We start from the raw sequence: 22,098 nt of genomic DNA, 5'->3' as shown, positions 1-22,098 counted from the left end.
GGTACAGGTCCTTTTCTCTCTCTTTAGTGTCCAATCTCTCATACAACTCTCCATACGCCTTATCCTTAGCTTTCGCCACCTCTCTCTTTGCCATGCGCCTCATCTCCTTATACTCATGTCTACTTTCTTCATCTCTTTGACAATCCTACTTCTTCTTCGCCAGCCTCTTCCTCTGTATACTCTCCTGTACTTCCTCATTCCACCACCAGGTCTCCTTGTCCTCCTTCCTCTGTCCAGATGTCACACCAAGCACCTTTCTAGCAGTCTCCCTTACTAGTTCTGCTGTAGTTACCCAGCTATTCAGTAACTCTCCACTGCCTCCCAGTGCCTGTCTTAACTCTTCCCTAAACTCCACTTCACAATCACTGAAAGAATGTCCTTCTATACTGTGTAGCTTATAAACAAAAAGGAATTGTATCTAGATCTATGGATGTCATGATCCCTCTTTACTTAGCCCTCATTAGGCCAGTCATTTAATATAATGCCCCCTTTAGCATGTATCTGTCCAGACACATGCAACAACTGGAATGGCCAGAGAGATACCATACAAAAAGGCTACAAGGCCTAAACAACATGTCATACACAGACCAACTCAAAGTCCTGTCACTATACTCAATGTCCTACAGATTGCTACAAGCTGACCTGCGTCTGGCATACAAGGCATTCTCCGACCCATTACTGATGAATTTAGTGCACATCAGCAAGTCAAATGTCATCAAAAATACTCAGTCTAGGGATCTAAACCTCTTCTGCAACAATAGCAGAACAGTTTAGGGGGACAGGTATATTTTGCAGAGAATACCATTGCTGTGTAACAGACTCCCCATCCACATAAAACAAAGTTCATTCCTGTCCATTTTCAAATGCAACTTGGGTCCCCTCAAATTATCTATAGTATGATCCCAGTTATTCTCATTATGAGGTCATATATAATTATTAACCATGGGATGGGTAAGGCTAATCTCTAAGCAAATGCAATAGGTTAATTCAAGCACAAAAAGGGAAACTGGCTAGGCTTAAAATGGCCCCCAAAGGCAGATAGTCTTGTACTTACCTATGAACCATTTCTGATAAAGAGAATTTTGTGATAGTACAATGTGATTTTTCTGCGTTATAAGGGAAAGATTTTGTTTGGGCAGTAACATTTATGCTATTAAAAAAGAATAGGTAAGACCAATATATAACCAAATAGCTTATTTTGAGCACAAAAAGGGAAATTAGCTAGGCTTAAAATGACCCACAGAGCAGCTAGCCTATTACTTACCTATGAAGCTATTAGGCAAAATCCAAGATAATTAACAGTTATGGACTCTGTGCTGCATATGATGTATTTTTCTGACAATGAAACAGAAGCAAACTTCATATTTGTTTTCACATAAAAGGAATGCATGGGGGTTTGAAGACTGGATTAACCAGCAATGTGTGACTAACCTTAAAATTACAAGTAAAACTGCTGCAATCTGAAAATCCTCTCTGTCTGTACTGCTTTCTCCCTCTTGCTGACTATGTAATGGACTCTGCTGACCCTGACATAATGTCAGCATGTCATCAGTGAGGGCACAGCATGTTATGGCTCTAGAGAGCATTTTATGGAAGACATCTTCCTTAAAATGAAAAGTGAGAATGCAAACTTAAATGACATAAAGAAAGCCAAGGAAAACAACCACTGTGGAAATATATTTAAGAAAAGATAAGCAACTTTGATGTGTCAGTTTGTACCTGATTTTATTTAAAATGGCATGTTCTTACAACATTGAAACTCGTGGGTTTGTGGTGAGGTGGGGAGACTTTCCTTTTCCTTTAATATTAAAGAAGTTCATGTGGATTCTTTGGCTGTGCTGGGTTTTCTTTATCGATACATACACACACACACACACACACACACACACACACACACACACACACACACACACACACAAAGATATCTGTTTCTCTCAGTTTGTGTGACTACAGAGGCAGTATATTTATAGTTCTGGGGTGTGAGGAAATAGAGTCCCCCCTGCAAAAAACACTTTTTTTTAAATTCACTGCAAATAGGAAGTATACCCTTCACTCAAGTGATTGACAGTGAGCTAGTGAAATCAATCCATATAGGTGTGTGTGTGTGTGTGTGTGTGTGTGTGTGTGTGTGTGTGTGTGTGTGTGTGTGTGTGTGTGTGTGTATATATATATATATATATATATATATTTATATATATATGTGTGTGTGTGTATATACAGAGAGAGGGGGGAGATACCACCTCTCCCAGATACTCGAAGTTAAAATTTTCTACTGTTTTCTCTTCTATCTCAGTTCTCAGCTTCTTCTGATTTCCTCCATTTGTGCCATTACAACTTTCTTATCTGCACTCAGTTTCATCCCATGTGCCTCCAGTTTTGCATTCCAGTCCCCTATCCTTCTCTGAAGTTCTTGCTCAGAGTCTAGCTGAGCAGTTGCTCAGGTGCAAAACTGACTTTTTAAAGGGAGTATTGCATTTGCAGTCAAATCTGAGTGCTGTAACACTCTCTCTGTGTGGTCTAAACTGTAACATTTTAAAAGGAAAAAAAGCTTCCTGCTCTGCAAATCCAATTTACTGGATATTTTTTTATTTCATTTTACAGTTATTTCCTGCTCACAAACTTTGGCTTTCAACCTTTCTACAGTTTCTTACAGTTTAAAAGAGATTTTTTTAACTAAAACCTGGGCACCATAGCACTCAATGCAGGCAGGTTATAAACTGTAGCAACTGATTGCTACAGTTTAATAGAATAATTTTTTTTTAAACTAAAACTTGAGTGCTATAGAACTCAGGGCAGGCTAAAACTGTAGCAACTGCTTGTTATATTTGTAGCAAGCAGTTTGTTACAGTTTATAAGAAGAAATTATTATTATTGTTTTAACTAAAGAAAGTGTGGAAAGGAGGGTCAGAGACATGGCACAGAAGTGGGACCTGAATGGCTGCGGCAGGTGGGAGGGAAGGTTGCCATGCACCTGGCCACCTGATTGGTGTGCCTGTAGAAGGAATGGGCTTTTTTTTGCAGAAGTGCCTTTTTTTCTCCCATCATTTGAAGAGCTGAGGGGGTGGGGCACTAGTTCATGGGACCAGCACAATGTGCTGGTTGAGTCAGCTATGCTTCTGGAGATACAGATATAGATATAGATATAAATATAGACATATATGAGTTAATGTAAATAAGTTAAAGTCAAAATGCTCAACTTCAAAATATTGAGCCCAGAACATTGCAATTTAAAATATCAAATATTAAATATGTTGATACAGCTAGAGAAATACCAAATTTGGGTATTCCAAGTGTATGTGTATAAGTTCAGTAGGATTAGGGTTGGGGTTAGTTGTAGGTGTGTGTGTGTGTGTGTGTGTGTGTGTGTGTGTGTGTGTGTGTGTGTGTGTGTGTGTGTGTGTGTGTGTGCACTGCTTATAGTATTATGGTTAGAGATAGAGCTCTAGCTGTATACATAGGTAAGGTGGTGCAGGCGTCAAACGGCAGAGATGAGCTTACGGTAGCAATTAGGCAGCCCTAAAAAAGCCCTGACCTGTTTTTTTGACAGTAGGTATGGGCTAGTTTTGTACAGCTACTATCTTCGCTACCAGTGGTTATTTAATTTTATTTATTTATTTAAGTTTGTTTACTGGGGTATGGTGCTGATCAACAGTGATCAACTTTAGGTCCAGGCTGGGATGCATAGGATACAACATGAGAAACAACATTACAAATTATATAATATGGCAGGTATTGAACATACAAGTAATGATTGTCAACATTTTAAATTCCAAGTCATAAGGGTAATTTTTATATACATATAAGTGAGAAAATACAACATAAGCATGGTGAGTGAAAAGGAAGAGAAGAAAATTATTTATTTTGTTTGTTTTCCTGGGTAGGGCACTGATCTCCATGGACCTTTTTCAGACTCAGCCCAGGAGCAGTGTCTGGTGAGATGACTTGTTCAGAGTCACAGTTAGGCAATGGAGGCTGAGGGAATCAAAGCTTTCACCACACTGCACCACAGGAAATAGCTTGTTAACTGTTTCTTAATCACCTAAGCCAACTGCCAGACCAATCATATTATTATTAATGAGTATTATTATTATTATTATCATCATCTTTATTCCTAGTGTGTATCTTAAGAAGTGGGCTTTGGTATGCCCAGTTTGCATTTAGTGGGGTTGGCTGTTAACCTACTTTGAAGTAAAGAATTTAGAATTGCTTGGACCCTGGAAAGATAACGTTCCCAGTCCTCAGAGAAAATAACTATGTCACCAAGGTAATCTTGGAATATTTAGTCTGTGGTCTCAGAATCCAGTTCTTCAGCCTTTGAATCACTGCTGTGGCTCAATGAAGGCCATGATATTATGACCGTATGATGAAAAAATTAACTGGAAGTGAATAATGCTGTTTTCCCCCTTGGACTCTGGAGTTAATAGAGTTTGCCAACAACTGTTAGTCAATTCCAGAGAGAAACTTAGCTTTGCCCATTTCTTCAACAAGTTCATCTACTCTGAGCATGGGGTAAGTATCAAACTTGGAAATGCTATCCATTTTTCTGATATCATTGCAAAATCTTATAGTACCATTGGGTTTAGGAACTAACACAATTAGACTGTTCCACTCATTCTGTCATTTCTAAATGAACCCAAATTTAACCTATTTCCTTCTTAACCGCTTAGCTTTGGGACCCTGGTATCTGATTTGCGTTTTGGTTCCATTGTGGTGCTGAATTAAGTTAGTTCTATCAGGTAATTCAGAAAATAGGACCATGTCCCTGAGCACAAATTCTTTAACTTTCAGTACTTGGGCTACTGACAGCATCTCAACTATTTTAATTTCAAGACATGCTGAGGGTGCTCTAACCTCTTAAACAATCAGACTCACTACAGAATCTTCAGTTTCTCTTCAAGGCTTTAAAATAGTTATGCAATACAGCTGTTCTTGTTTCCTTTTACTAATTTGTTCCACTTTGCAATTTGTTTCTTCTACTTTATCTGTCACTTCATAAGGGCCTTGCCACTTGGCAAGAAATTTGTTTTCTACAGTGAGTATTAACACAAGCAGTATCATAGCTAGGGTGGGGCAAAAGGGGTATCTTCCCTGGGTATATGTTGTTAGGGGTACAACTGGCACCATAGAAGAGTTGTCAATCAGGCGTAGGTGCAGTAACAGCAGTCATTTAAAACAATAATGATTGATATTGCAAGAGCTTAAATAAATGTGTTTATTTACTTTTAGTGTTGAGTGCATGCTAGTAACTTCAGCAGAGGTTTAGAAGATGCCTTTTTTGTGAATTTAAGTTGAGGGGGCAGCAATCTGGGGATTGCCAAAGCACCAGCTGACCTAGTAATGACTCTGTACACAAGTACTTTGTCCGCTGCATAGAATTCTCTAAAGTGAGCATGTCTATTGAAAGTTCTCTGTTGCATTTCCCATGGTTTCTCCATGACAACATTGACATTAGTATCAATCCCCTTTTTTCCCATTTTGTACAAGGTAAGGAAATAACTGTTCCTAGGTCCTTCCATTTTTTTCTGTATCCTTTGAAAGCATGGACTTTACAGTTTTGCTACATTGTTCAGCAAGCCCAGCTGTCTGAGTGTGGTATACTGATGTGTTTACACCCTTTACCTTAAGGGATTGTCTCTCTCTCTCTTTCTCTCGTCCTTTAGCATTCTACATTGGCTGCACAGACATTTTCTATTTCCCTCATGATACCAGGCTAGTGAAGTCAAATTAGAACTCCAGCCTTACTCTTATCCTTTTCCAGATGACCAACAAAGGCATGGCTGTGTACCTGCTTCATTATGGCTCTTGATGGCTTTGGTGCCAATGGCTCCTTCAATATTTGTTCTTTTTCTTGAGTTACCATTTACTGATAATTATTTGTAGCTCAAAGTAAAGATATATAGTGGAAGGCTTCTGTTCATTTGTCTCCCTTTCCACTCTTGCTATGTTGTCTCTCTCTCTGGCTCTGCTTAATGTGTCATCTTCTCACAGTGCTTTCTTAAAATTGATATGACTTATCTGTTGATCAGCCAGGTCAGTATTACTTTTCTAAGTGGTCTAACATAAAATACAGGGTGTAGCTCCATCCCCTAGAAAGACAGGAACAGCTTTTTCCCTTCTGCAAAACTCATCCCCGATAAAGGATTTCCTGTAAATTTTTTTCATTCAGTTTGGGGTGTTAGCGGTTTCAACTTTATTTAATCCAACTACTGCATCTCTACCTGCTTAGCTATCTGAGTAAACATGGCTGACAGAACATTTGGGCTCTGTTCACCTTCTTCTATGTCTCTCCTTTTGTTCATGTATTCCCTCCTGAGTGTCAACTACAGACTCCTCGAAAACAATGTTTTATAGTGAGTGACCTTTTTCATCATTCTTACTACCAGAGGCTTTAGTGGTGTGTACTTAAATGCAGGTCATTCTCTGCATTGACTTATTTTGTAGCATTTCCTACTAGAGTGTTTTGGCAAGACTCATTATCACATTTCTATATACTTTCCTCCCAGACAAGAACCTTAGTATCATTTAAGGTTTCTAACTTGATAGCTCTGTCTTTACTAGAACTCTGTCTCTCTGACTGTACTGCCTGCCCTACAGTTTCCAGAGTTCCTTCAACTGTGGAAAGTTTGGGCCAGTTATCACACCATGGGTTATATTAGGCACTAAAGCAACTGGATGGAAGATATCACTTATAAGAATTTGCATTTTGAAGAATTATATACAAGTCTTCTGTTGGTTTACTGCTGTTACTTGCATTAGTACATATGCATACCACAGTATTTAACTCTTAGTATGACCAACTACTTTAATACTGTATTTTACTAAGTACAATGAATACACTGAGACAAACTGCTTCAGTTAGTACAACTTTACTGTTACATTTTTCTTTTGGATCTACAAGCATGCAATACAGATTCTGTCAGCTCTCAATGGCAAATTCCCAAAGCTTGTTTATACACACTCATATTTATACCAGAGTCTGATATATTTTTTCTCAGTCTGCTGTATTACAGTCTTCTTTTGTATAACACTTTTCTTTGTTCTTCTAATTTATGATTTGTCCTTGATTCTTTTTCAAGTTCTGTGGTCCAGGGAAACTCAGTCTTGCATTATCTGAAATGTGGTGTTCCAGCACTATCTGAAACTTGATGTTCTAACTTTATCTTGCCTGATGTTACATATCTTTACTTCACTGATGTCCTTCCAGCTGCCATATGCGCAGCTATTTTTACAGACTTTGTTTCTCAATAACATACTCCTTTACAAGGATGCCAATATCTAATTAAGCTATATATGTTTGGCAGCACACTTACTACTTCCTAATTTTCAGCATTTTATACTATTCTAAATTAACCCTTTATATTTCATATCATTCTTTGAGCTTTTTATTCAAGCTAATAATCATGCAGGCAACAGTTTTGAAAAGACAGTGAATATACTAAATAAAACAGAATACTATTATTCTTTCACATTTCACCTTGAGTAATGAGATACTCTCTCTTTGGACTCACATAACATCAATTTTTAATAATATTTTTTAGTCACACACATATTGGTACATAACACGTGTAATCACGCTTTCTAAATCTAATTTTTTATTTTATTTAACATTTGTTTACCAGGAAAGTCTGACTGAGATAGAGCCCATTTTCTGCAGAGGCCCAGGGAAAAATGATCCAGATGCATGTCTTTGAAATGTGGGAGGAAACCAGAGTACCCAAAGAAAACCCATGCACATGCAGGGAGGACATGCAGACTCCACACAGAAGGCACCCCAGCTGAGAATTAAACCGGAGAACCTCTTGCTGTGAGGTGACAATGCTAACTGCTGCACCATCTTGTCCTTATAATTATTTTCCTTCCACAATCATATTACATTTGATACACTTAACAAAAGCACAGTAGTAAAAAGCTAATTCCAGAGCTTTGCTAATTAACAATTTAGCATCATCACATACTTTCATATATGGTTTGCATAACAGCAGGTTGACTAACATTAACAGGCTTTGCAGATATAATATTACTTTCATTGACTGGACAGCACTTAACTATATGCCTCTTTCTATTACATTTAAAACGCATTACTTCATCTGATAATGTGTTTTGTTTGCTTGGAGACCCAGATACATATCTAAGTGAAGCTGTGCTATTACTTTTGGTACATGGAATTCAGTCTTAAAGTTTTCAGTTAATAGGGATCCCTCTTTCTCCCTCTGTATTTCTCTCTCTCTCTCTCTCTCTCCCCAGAAACAACCAACTGAGAAGATGATGTAAGGTCACTTTGGGGTACCCACTTCTTTAAATTACTTGGAAATGTCCTTTTTAACTCTCTCTTTAGCTAGACTTTCTACATTTTTTAACATTATTCATACCAGGTGTGATGATGTGAGGTAGCGCCAGCTATGCAAAGGAGACATAAGGCAGTGGATGTGTAACATAGGCCAGCATAGCTAGCTGGAGTTTTGTAAAGAATTATATGACATTTGTATATCAAACTGATTTGTACAGGTGGTTGTGTTAAAATGTATTTGTACAACTGCTTGTGTTAAAAATGTACCAACAGTGGGTCCTGCTGGACAGAAAAGAAATACACCTGTATGGTAGATTGTATTGTAACTGTTTAAATGAATATATTGTAACAGAGGATACTGGAAGAGAAGAGGTTAACATCAGTCCAGCTAACTTTGAAAAATAGTATGAAATTAAATTACCTGGTTTAGGCCATAAAGATTGTATCTTGCAGTTCTGACTGCAGCCAGAGATGAAATGTTTGTGAAAGCCAGAACTAGGAATCCAACTGTTTTGTCCTTATGTGTGAATTAATTGCTACCCTGGGAGGGTGAAAGTTTTTGAAATAGTTTTATAGCTTCCAGATGCTATAACACGTCTTAGCAAAGCTCTATTTGTGTGTATTATGACACCTATGTGCTGGATTCTGATTCAGTTTCTAGTAAAGGGGATAGTGTGAGAACCAGAGTGAGATGACCAGATGTACTTGATGTCATTCTGTAATCCAGAACAGAAATGATGTTTTAATACTAGATGAGACAGAAGTCTCAGGGCAGTCTGTTTGTGAAACCTGACAAAGAAGGACCTCTCACCCCACCCATGTCATCTTGCCTTGCTTTATTAAGTAAGTAGGAAACAGTAATTCTTTATATCAGTCAGGAAAATATAGTGAGATTAGTTAAGTATTGTTTTTCTGTATCTGTGTGACTCTATCCATCTATATTATTTTTAATATGTCCTGTGATTGAAACTCTGCTGTTTATTGTAAATAGATATTTAGTATTTTCATGTTCTTTTATTATTTATTATTAAATATATTTAAACTTTTCATTGTGGCTGGTCTTTTAAAGAATATTTTAACATTTGAGAGCACTTATATTTATTTGGTGACACTGTGACCACTCCTAAAAGCTTTGCTGCATTGCTCAAACACTACAATTTGTATTAGTATTAATTTTATTCAGTATAATTGAGTACCCTTGTAAGAGCCTTAGAGTAGCTGGCTTTGGAGTGTTCTATTGGCAGTACCTACCTTATAGTCTTGGTAGAGGGGGCATAGCTGGTAAATCTGTGACAGCCAATTCTTCTCAAAGAGTGTATGTGTCAGCTACTTGGAGCAGGAACACAGAGCACTGGTTTTACAGAGGGTAGTGGAGGACTTGGCTTGAAACACTTGGATGAGGACTCAGCTCTACAGCTGTGTCAGTGGGGTGTCTTATTTTGGGGCCTGGAGAGAGACAGAGGGAGACCCAGCCCCAGGACTGAGTATGCTTCCTGTGTGCTCTTAAGGGAAATTGTGCTTGGTGCAGAGAGACGCATCTGGAAATACTGTGTGTATCTATCTTTGTTCCAAGTGAACATCTCTCATCGGTGTCAGTAGTGAAGATTGAGGCTTCTTGATTACTGGCCCAGTGGGGGGGGGGCGTCACACCAGGTATTAAACCACAATCTTTATGCTTAATGCAATCTCTAATACATTTGCAAACATTAAATTCATTTCAGAAAGTAGAAACAGTTTTCCCTTGCAAACTCTACTGAAAATTCTACCCATATTTATTTCTAAGGACTTCAGATTTGCATCAGATTCACATTTCACAATATATTCTTTAAGTTCAGGTACATACTGCATCACTGCTTCATTATTCATCTTGTTACAGTGGGCATATCCAATTAGGGTAGGTTTGTAAAGCAGCACTTCTTAAATTTCTTTTAATCATGGTTTGTTGAAACTACATACACTTGTATTGTGTGAGGCAGTAGTAAAATGCAATGGAGCTCCTTACGTTTTCCCATTGCTGTGTTTCTGTAGCATAAGTATATACAAGTTAGGAGAGTGGGGACATTTTTAGGAATTTTAGAGATACACTTCTTAATAAAGAAAAATAATGAAACATAACTAGTTTTGTATGCCTTGAATGAACATTGGGAAAGTGATTACAATGGTTAAAACCAATATTTTTCTGTAGTTACTGGGAGGTATGGTTCAACATATCCCTTTAGCATTTTATGACCTTTTTGTAGGTTTTGCCCTTATTTATGTGGTGCTGCGGTAGCATTGTCGCCTCACAATTAGACGTTGCCCGTTTGATTCTCAGTTAGAGCATCTTCTGTGTGGTGACATGCATGAATGGGCGTTCCTTCATTGAAGGTTGTGCATTAGGCCCGGCAAGCCAGCACATAAAAATCTACTGCCAATCATTAGTGGACCGGAGTTCCACTGTGGCGACCCCTAACCGGGAAAAAGCCGAAAGACACAAACAAACAATTGTTTGTTTGTTTGCTGAACGTGGTTCCAGGATAACCTATATTTCAACAAACCTATAACACTGAGTAATGTTAACAAATGCTTTTCAAAAGGAGTGCCATTTGCCACAAAAAATTATCATCTCTTTCTAGATATGCTAACCTAGATGCCATGATTGGCTTAAATTCTTCATCTCTTCCCAGCTGACTCATGTTTCATCATGCTGCAGTTCACTTTAAAGTCAAAAACCTCATTGCCCTTTTTTCTTCCTGCATGCAATGTGTTTTGAGGAAATACACAGAGAAACGAAGTATAACATCTGAAGTCATTTTGTTAATAATCTTTAACTAAACAATTTTCAGTCACTTTTTATAGTTGTTTGTGGGCTGCCCTTTATAAAGACCCTGCCTTACTGCGCCTTGGCACAGAACTCAGTGCAAAACATATAGCTTAGGTAATTCTGATTATTAAACCAGCATTTCTGAGTAGCTTTTCAGCATAGTACCTTATGCACATGTGGCACACACAGACTTGGGCAATTTCTTTTTCATTCTGATGTTTATCTGCCCCCCAACCCCCATACAACCTTCACATAAAAATTTTGTAATGCATTTGCAAATGCACTGTGGAGTATTACTACATTTATTTCTACTTCTTTGTATACTAATGTCAAATAATATTGTTGATCACACTTGTTATTGCTGCATTCCGCCTGTAATGCAAATCAACATTCAACACTGGCATTGTTTTATAAATGTTTTAGCTTGTAAAATAAATTTTGGTATGGCAGTAAATGTATAGTATAATACAATGAATGCTTAGCTGGGGACAGATGAAGTTCATTGAACCATTTTCAAATATATGTGATAGGGGTTAAAAGAGCCACAAGAAAGAATTGAAGATGAAACAAAGAATAGGACACTTGGTTACAAACTGCAGATTATAAGTACAAGATCTGGATAGGAGTTTATATAAATAATTAATTGGACATATATGATCAGATAATCTGTCCTTATTTATTTCTTGATATGTAGAGACTGAGACATAAAAATAAGAAGGACATAGTAGAAACTAATATGTAAATATTTCTAATGAATGTAACATAAAAAGGTACAAATTAAAGGGCTGAAACAAAATACATAATATAAAGAATGTGTTTTGCATATTATGCAAGTCCTTATTTTATATTTTAAATGATAAAATATATAATATGAGGAACATTAATGAATAACACATGTATTTGTAATATGAAAGGAAAATAGCCTGAGAAAGGAAAAGCAATGAAAGTGGACAAAACAAAAGAATGAAATGAAGAAAAGAAAATCAGAGAGAAAAGTATACTATTATAATTTACTTATTTTTCTCTACTGTTATGCAGACCTAAAGACATAGAAAACATACATTCTCTTTTTAGAGTCTTTGCAGCAACACACATAAAGCAGAAATAGTTGCAAACACTTGATTTAGGCAGATGGGTAGTCTGCTGAGGTGTACTAATCAGCATAGAAACAACATATTCCAGGATGAGGGTTGTTAATAGAGATGGATATTGGTTTATTCAAAAGTTCATTGTTGTATTTTATATGTACTTGCAATAGGTTATTAGTAGAGTGCATGCAAGAACTATATATTTAATTTAATAAAAAATGTATTCACTGAGCCCTTGAATAAATCAGTAATTAATAGATTAATAGCCACCATGAAGTATTTAAAGTAACATAAAAATGTATAACAAAGTGTGTGTGTGTGTGTGTGTGTGTGTGTGTGTGTGTGTGTGTGTGTGTGTGTGTGTGTGTGTGTGTGTGTGTGCACATATATATATATATATATATATATATATATATATACTATATATTCGAAAGTGCACTTTCACGAACTCAGCTTCTACAAATGGATCGCACCACAGTGAAGGACAGCAGGAAAACGTGCTACGTCCTCCATTGTGGTGTGGTAGTTACAGACCTTAGGGTTAGGGCACGGGTCATGGTAAGGGGATAGCTAGTAGGGCTATCCCCTTACCATGACCCACACCCTAACCCTAACCCTAAGGTCCGTGACTACTGCACTACAGTGGAGGACAGGCTATCCAAAACTGTGGTGCAGTAGTCACGGACCTTAGGGTTAGGGCGCGGGTCATGGTAAGGGGATAGCCCTACTAGCTATCCCCTTACCATGACCCGCACCCTAACCCAAACTACTGCACTAAACATCAGTAGTAGCCCGTTCGCTGAAGTGGGTTTTGCGAAAGTGCACTTTTGATTAAGTGCACTTTCGCGTAACCCAGGGTCTACTGTGTGAGTTCAAAGAAGTGTATTTTTGAACTTATACAGTAGACCCATATATGTATATATATATATATATATATATATATATATATATATATATATATATACAGTATGTATGTGTGTGTGTGTGTGTGTGTGTGTGTGTGTGTGTGTGTGTATATATATATATATATATATATATATATATATATATTTGTGTGTGTGTGTGTGTATATATATATATATATATATATATATATATATATATATATATATATATATATATATACACATATACACACACACGCACATTCCAGGAACCAATTTAACCAGTTATGGATCTGTTTCCAGTCAGATTGCTCAAAACTGTAAGTATTTTTACTCTGGAATGAAAACTGACAGCTCTTAAAAATTTGGAATATGGCAATTTTTATTTGGAGAGATGTATAGACCTTCAACACGTACCATTAGGATTATGATTTTATAAATTTTCCTAATGTTGTTAATAGTGAGGGTAAAATCTACAAAATCTTAGTCAGTCTGTATAATAGTACAGGTATACAAGTTTTAAACTTGTTGGTTGGACATAACATGCACAAAATTAACAATTTGAGTCCTGAAATTCGTAAAATTGATGCTTCCATTAAAGAACATGCTTGTTTTGCATGCTGTCAGACTTTATTTGACTGTATGTTTGTTAAAGTCAAAAGATATAGCTACAATTGTAGCTAATTAAAATAAAACATTGTCTAGAGGTGCAGAAACATATAAAAATAATACAGTGTACCCTATTACTTTTAAAGTTTTTTCATCCATTTCCAGACTTCATGAGTTTAACAATGCATATATTTCTAATGGTCCCCTTTTAACAAGTGAAGAAGATATTATGTCATTAGTTAACAGCAATTTGATGAATGACTCTAATAATATTAATTCACGTGTCATTACCCATGAAGAAAACAGGAATGATATGAACTTGGGTAATGCTGAGGTGAATTCAGTCAAGAATTTTACCAATTTTTTATTGTCACTAAGAATGGATACAGTGAAGGGAACCAAGAGAGTGAGGGGACAAGGAGAAGGCTGACGGGGAGGACATGGTCAATGAAGATAACTTCAACTTGTCCAGTTTACAATCTCAGTGACTTTACTTTAACAGAATTTAATTTAAATGTATTAGAAAAAAGGTTCCTCTTTTATTCCAGCCAATCATGACAATTTAATTTATGTTCTTCTAGATTTACATTTCTTTACTTGTAAACTGAAGCTACAGTACATTTTATATGATATTGGTTCTTCTATGTGTTGTGATAATATTCTGTTTTTAGAAAAAAAGTATGTTTAATCTCCATCTGTTGTCCACATCACAAATGTATATGCTTGTGATAAAGAAATTAGAACTTAGTTAAATACACCCACTAATGTAAAACAATTTTTTCATCTTTTGATAAGTATGCCTTGTTTGAATTAAGACAAACTAAATCTTTTCGGATTATGAAGACAAACAAGTGGAGTGGAGTTGTTGTAATGAGTCAAAATATGTATAACCAAAAACTAAATGAGCATCTATCGGATTCTAAATGTTATGAAAAGGTGTCTAAATATGAGATGTTAAGACAACTTAAAATTATAGATTTTCAGTTACTTGATTTATTAGATCAAAACTCTATTACATTTGATGAATATAATTTTCTTAGGGCTGAATATCCCATTATTGGAAACATTTTTGGTATTCCAAAAATATATAAGAACAAAACAGCCCCCCCCCTCCACTAAGACCAATTGTTACTGCAAGCTTAAAGCAAAACTGAATTTATTGCTATTTATTTATATTGTATTTTAAATCCCATAGTGCAATCTTTTTTATCCAAATATGAATTTATTGACAAAGAATGTTTTCTGTTAACCCTTAGTATTGAGTCATTATATACTAGTATAGGGCAACATACTGATATTGAATTTGTGAGATTATACTTAAGTAAATATACAGAATTAGAAATGGCTCAGGTAAATATTATTTGTTTATTGTTTGTTCTAGTATTGGCAAATAATTTATTTTTTTTAATACTGAAATTTGTCATCAACTTCAGAGTGATTATATAGACACCTGTGCTGCCCTTGCATTTGCTAATTTAGTACTGAGTTGGTGGGAGACGAAAGTTTGTCTTAATTTAAAGGTTTTTCAACAAGTTTCCTTTTATAAACATTTTATTGATGACTTGTTTTTTATATGAAATGGAACTGAAATAGAATTTGACACCTTTTTACAGGACATTATTAATAGTATTGAGTTCCTTAAATTTACTATTGGTAGTTTTGGTGATGTTTATTTTTGTAGATATGGAAGTTACACTAGATAAGAATAAACATATTTTCATACAAATATTTTAGGAAGAAAACTTTTGTTAATAATTATTTACATTTTAAAAGTCAACACCCAACATTTATGAAATTAAATATAGTTGGGGGCAATTTATTAGACTTTCTAGAGTTATCAGTGATGGTGAGATTTTTAAGAAATAATGTTTTTCTATTGAAAAAATTGTTTATTTCAATAGAATTTGCTCCTGCTCAACCCCTGGCTAAATCCAAAACCTCCTAACTTTTCTATCTCAAAATCTACAGTTCATCTATATCATATCCTGCTTGAGTAAATAAACCTCTTATACTCAGTCTTCTACCCCTAGCTCTGCTCCCCTACAACTTTGCCTTTCTACCCGCCTTTTACCCCATTTATCCACTCTCCTCCCCTCCCTGTCATCTGAATCAACCCACCTTGTCCTTCCTTTGCTCTCTAACACCATACCTTACTAATATTAATTAAACAAAATCTTACTCCCTCCTTCAACTTTCTGTACATCGCTGTACTCTTACTTACCAATGACTATTGGCTATTGAACAATTTTTAGGTTTGTCTTATATAAGTGCATTATCTCTCCTCTGGTTACCAATGTTAATAATACAACTGGAAAGCAGAAGTCTCTTTTAATATGCAATAAATAATGATTTATCAATAGACAAGGTGAAATGTCTATTAACCTATGAGACTTCATGAATTATACCTTCAACATTTCTATGAATATTTTTCTCAATGTAAATCTCTGTAACTTTTCAATTTTTTTAATTCTTGTACACACTTGTATACTATGTATTGTTTTACATTTTTGTATTATTGTTAGTTTGTTGTAAATTGTTCTGGAGCTTTTCTCCCAGGACCTCTGCTAAAAAAGGGCTCTGTTCCCCATCAGACTTTCCTGGTAAACAAATGTTAAATAAATAAAAATAAAATAAATATATTTTTTAATAAGAATTACAATACGTTACAATTAATGAAATAATGGAGGAAATCATTTCTAATAGGGATTCAAAATTTCCAGCTATTATAATGACTGGTTTTGTTCCTAAAACTAAACTAACTTTTGACAAACGGTATCCCTTTAAAGCATTTCCACTTCCCATTATTCATGATGCTACTTGTTTTAAAATATTATTTCCAGTAACTGGAAAATTATTCAAGGCAATCAATATTTTTTTAGTATTTTAGAATCTAAACCTAATTTTTTTTTTTATAAAATAATTAAAACTTTAAACTATCTTCTGAAATTGATAATAGGCTAAGTAATTATACTGATGCTTTTGGGAATTATATGTGTAATGAATGCAAGATGTGCAGGTTTATAAATAATAGACATAGTGTTGTTGTAAAATGTAATGGATATGAAATTTATGCCAAGGGTAAGTTTAACTGTAAATCAACCTATATAGTATATTTAGCTATGTGTGCTTCATGTGAGAGCTTCTATGTGGGTAAAACTACTAGAATGTTCTCAAAAAGACTATATAAGCACACGTTAGCTATCAGAAACAATGATAGTAATAACTCTTTAGTGAAGCATAAAGCTGAGTGTCTTAATTTCAGAACATTTTGAATTTTTTGGCTTAGAACAAGTAGTAACTGATTTTAATATAAGAAATGTTAATAATATAGTGGAAGTTTACACCATCATGATTAGACAACTAAAAGACCTATGTAGTAGATTCTGGATGGATATTGACATTCCTGAATCTCAAATAGAGTTGTGTAGGGTATTATGGAATCTACTAACTCGTAAAAAGAAAATGGTTTCTCACACTTATAAACTAATCTCTGCAATCAGATGCTCGAAGGAAGCTATCAATTCTGACTTTTGGATAAAACAAGACCCCTCAATTTCCTCTAAGTCTATTGCCCAAGCCATTCGAAAATTTTCCAAAGCTATTCCACTGCTAAAATTTAGGTATACCCAACTTATGATAGTAAATAACGCATACTACACCCCAGCTTTACTAAACAAGATGTACAATGAAGTCCCACCTTTTTGCCAATTCTGCCCTATGATGGAAGCAAATATCATTCACATCTTTTGGAGTTGCAAATGCTCGTATAGGCTTTGGTGTGCCCTCAGAGTCAAACTAGAAAAAATGGGCTATGAAAAATCTACGCTCTCTTGGCAATTCGCCCTCCTTCATATACCCCCGGTAGGCAAGGACATTAAGAATATACACTTTCTAATAACGTCATTTATGCTGATAAAATATTATATCACCCTAAATTGGAAGGATAGATCTGCACTATCATGGGAAGGGTTCAAACAGATAGCTAGGAAGCATATTTTTGCTCACAAATATTTGTGGTATTCCATGAGGCTAAATCCTACACAGAGGGATACATGGAAAATGGTGTATGAGTTTATACTAGCATAAATACACAGTGATTAAACCTCCTTTTTAGGTGCTCTGCATAGATGGGTTTTGTATAGTTAGCTTTGTGTAGAGAAATTTCTGTTTGTACCTCTTATTTTGTCTTGTTATTTGTTATGATATGTTATGATATGATTAAAAGTCAATAAAAAGATTTAAAAAAAAATAATAATAATAATATAGTGGAAGTTAAAAAACTGAAATGGCAACTGTTATTCTAGGTCTTAATGAAAATGTAAATATTAAGTGTATTTTAGCTTCATAATTGAATTTTTGGCAGTTTATGTTAAAACAAATTCAGTATTTTTTAATGTGTTTTTTAAATGTGTTATTTATATGTGCTGAAAGTGATGTCAGTAATTTTAGTAGACTGTGTGATTGTAAGAGGGAGTATTTGCTGAGAGGAAGTAATGTCAGTAGTTTTAGCAGATCATGTGATTATAAGAGGAAGCATTTAAGTTTGGTATTGCATTTGGAATTTGTTCTGATAAAGTTCTGATATTAAATAGACAAAAGCACTAAATTGTATCTGCTAGCTGTTGATCATCTTTTTTTTAATTTAAGTTAGTTTTATATCTAATCTTAACAGTTTAAAGAATGAAATATCTGTGATGAGGAGCTTCTCTAGCACTGATTGTGTGAACCATAAGTAGCACAGAAGCCAAATGGCGACTTAATAGCCTTATATTTAATTACACCTACACAGTCCTTTGTGTTGCAGCCTAAAACACTGTTTTCAAATGCTGTGAAAAATAACAAGGTCCTTTGCATTGCATTCTGAGTCAGTTTTTTCAGCTGTTGTGTGAAATAACATTTTGAAGTAAAGGAATGTTAACTATCCAATTAATTATAAAGGACATTAATAAGAAAGCAGTTTACATTTTCAGGTAAAATGTATTAAATCAAATAGCTATGCAGATATATTGACATTTGTATAACATACTTATACCAAGCATAATAATAGGTAAGGAAGATCAAAATAAAGTCACCATAAATTTTGAAAGCTGAATTTTTTTCACACTGTCACACGTGATACAGAACTAGCCAGTTTTCAAATCCATATAATAAATCATCAGTGGGTCAGCCAATGATATAATAAAGTTATATACTTTCATGCATGAATTATTAAGAACTTTTTGTTGTGTGTTGCAGTCTATTTGTGCCATAAGACAAGCTCGGCATTGTGGTAGGGAAAGGTTCAGGAGGCAAGGAGGATAGGTGGTTTAGGGCAATGTAATGGATAGTGTTCAGTACACTGATCCAGCTGCCCTATGATGTTGTGCCAGTGAGATGTGACTCCTGAACAGAAATTATTATATACCAGTACAACATACCTTTGATGATAGTTCATCATTACATGCACAAGATATGTGTGGACCACTAGCATGAACACTGGAAAACTTGGCCAGTGGCTAAGACATTTTAATTAATACTGAGAAAGGTGTAGGGGTAAGAAGGCAACACTAGCTAAGAGACTGCATCAACTGCTTACAAGGAACTGGTGTGAGAGGTCAGAGTCTCTCATTGATAACAGGGCGTACCAGACTGGAAGGCCAGCCACTCAAATCACTGACAGGACACTGAGTATATCACAAGCACCACTCAGTGACAGATGGGGAGGCTGCTACAAGATTCCAAACATAAATACACAGAAATGTTTAATTAAGAATACAGAATGCTAAGAAAGGTTAGAGGCTAGGAACACAAGGTACTTATTGATCAGGTATTTATATAGTTATTTATTTATTTGTCTGTATGTTTGTGTTTTGTTAACCAGCATAAAACACTAATACAACTGGATCATTTTCAGGTTTTGTAAAGATCAAAGAAAAATCAGAGCAACAGCATACCTATTTCCACATAAATATATCGAAAGTAACAGAAGCTTATTCTAATACATTTAAACCAAAACCAACCAATTAATAGTACAATATGTTTAGGTAATTGTAAATACTACACAAGTTAATATAGCCAAACATTTTAGATGTTTGAGCACAGTAAGTGAATCAAGCAAGGTGACCAAAGTCTCATTAGATTCATACATTTCATAACAATGCAGTATATATACCAAGTTTACTAAGTACTGTTTACAAGTGTTGTTGCTAAAAAAGAATGGGAAGGGAAATGGTAGGTTTAGATAAGATTGTATGTTAGTGGTGTATAGAAAATAGGGTTATTAGAAAGGGAATTATGGACTAGGGAAGATGGAGAAGAAAGGTGGAAGAAGAGTTGTTATAATGATTTGAAGAGAAACATGCTTTTAAAACACAACTGTTAGAGGTTTTATAAGGGCATATATGTGGAGAAAGTTGTGAGTGTTCATTGTGATGGGCATTAAACATGAAACACTTGCATGTACTGTTAGTTTGTATTGTGATTAGATAACAGTACCCTTGAAGTAGCATTTGTAATGTGCCTGCTTGAAACTTTTTTTAATTCATTACATAATTTTCAGACAATAATATTTAGATTCTATAGGTATGAGGATGGATTCCCATATTTTAGGAGCTAGAAATGAAAAGTAGTGCCCAGTGCCTTTAAGATTGGGTTGAAAATTACAGGTTGACTGTGAAAGAGTTCTTAAGTTATATGAGGTTACGACTCTCTGCAAAGCAGGAAAAGGAATCAAGATAAGTGAGTTTGAAAATCAGGGATGCCATAGGGAATGTAGTTCGATGATTACATGAAACGACTTTTCTTTTGTAATTGTGGCAGTAGTGCTCTCCGTTTGTTGAGAGGATTATAAATCTGCATGTATTACTTAATGTAGTTTGTTGTGAGTTGGTTGTTTTGGTCACTACAGAACTGGGAGGCTGGCAGTAGACTCTGAGCAAACTGGAGAGGTGGAAGATGTTGGGGCAACATCCTGCTGCCACCTCTGAGTCAGGGTAGGGTGCTAGTTTTGGTTGCCTCATGTGTATGCTGCAGAGGGTGGGACTGAGGTGTCCATGTTGTGGTAGTTGGCTCCCTATCAGAAATACAAGACTGTAAATACTGCAATTAAAGATTCTGAAAAAAGAAGAGTGTGAATTCTAAAACTCACACTTTGAAAGAATATTTTCCAGGAGGAATTTGTCACCAACGTTTAGTTGGTTGGTTGATTGGTTGGTTCTAGTTGTTCTAGCTGTAAGGTATTATCCTGAAAAAGGGAGGTTGGTCAGGATTTTTTAATCCAGGATTTATAATAGCTACTATATTGAGTGGGCTAAAGAAAAGCAGGAGTGTACAAGGTCTAAATTAATGTATATCATTCTAGTAATCATTGAACAGCACTTAAAAACATATGCTGTATAGATGCTTATGGTTTAGATGCATGATGTGGGTAGTGTTTGGCTTGGTTCTGGGATAAGCTCAATACCCTAGCACTGATCTACTAGAAATGGAGTGAAATGTACATAGAATTAGTGCTGTGTCAGGTACTTTGATCTGATCTGATGGAGGTCTTTAAACCTATTATATACTAGATTTCTGAATGATTTGATATAGAATGTGCTAGTTTATTTAGGGATATATGAACAGATATTTATAATTTCTGTAAGACTTAAGTACAGATTTTGTGGATAAAGTTCAGGATGTGATAATGTTATTGATTAAGGCTTTCAATCAAAGCAGTTATTAAGGATCTTCGGAGTATTTCAATGCCAACTAGAGTAAAAGTGGCCGCAGGGCTTACTGCAGTCTTAAGGATTTTGATGTAGACCTGTATGTTTCAATGAAAACATAATATAAGTCATGTACTTATAACTTGGTATCTGTGTTGTCCAATTTCATTATGCACCAGGAATGAGCCTTCAGATCCATCCTCGGATCCAAGTTGGCAATTTTTCAGACATACAATCCGAGCCTCAAACTCCTCTCTCTCCCATGATGACTCACTCCTCCTCAAACCCTCGGATCGAGTTTGCTGCCCCCTCCTCAAGATGGTTATCTCAGAGATAATAGAAATATAGAGATAAAATACCTACTGGAGTCCAAACTAGGAACCAGTAGGTTCCATAAACCTCTAGATCGCTCTCAGCTGCACAAGGAAGGGGGAAGGAGGGTGGAAAGTGATGCATAATGAAATTGGACAAAACAGATGCCAAGTTATGGTAAGTACATAACTTCTGATCTGATGTTGTCCATTTCATTATGTATCACAAATGGATCAGAGTCCCCAGCTACACAAACCCTGGGAGGACTTCAAGGAAGGGTATGCCTGAGCACCACAGAACCAAAGGATGCTCTGTTTCTGGAAATAATGTCTAACTTGTAGTGAGTTACAAAAGTATGAGCAGTGGGCCAAGTGGCTGTGGTGCAGATTTCATCAACTGGAGTTCTAGCAGAAAAGGCTGAAGAGGTAGA

The sequence above is a fragment of the Protopterus annectens genome, chromosome 6.part1 (genome assembly GCF_019279795.1).
Source record: "Protopterus annectens isolate FY-2018-M chromosome 6.part1, PAN1.0, whole genome shotgun sequence".
In the NCBI taxonomy this organism is placed as follows: Eukaryota; Metazoa; Chordata; order Ceratodontiformes; family Protopteridae; genus Protopterus; species Protopterus annectens.
The sequence above is the reverse complement of the archived record's forward strand: the minus strand, read 5'-3'. Positions refer to the sequence as shown.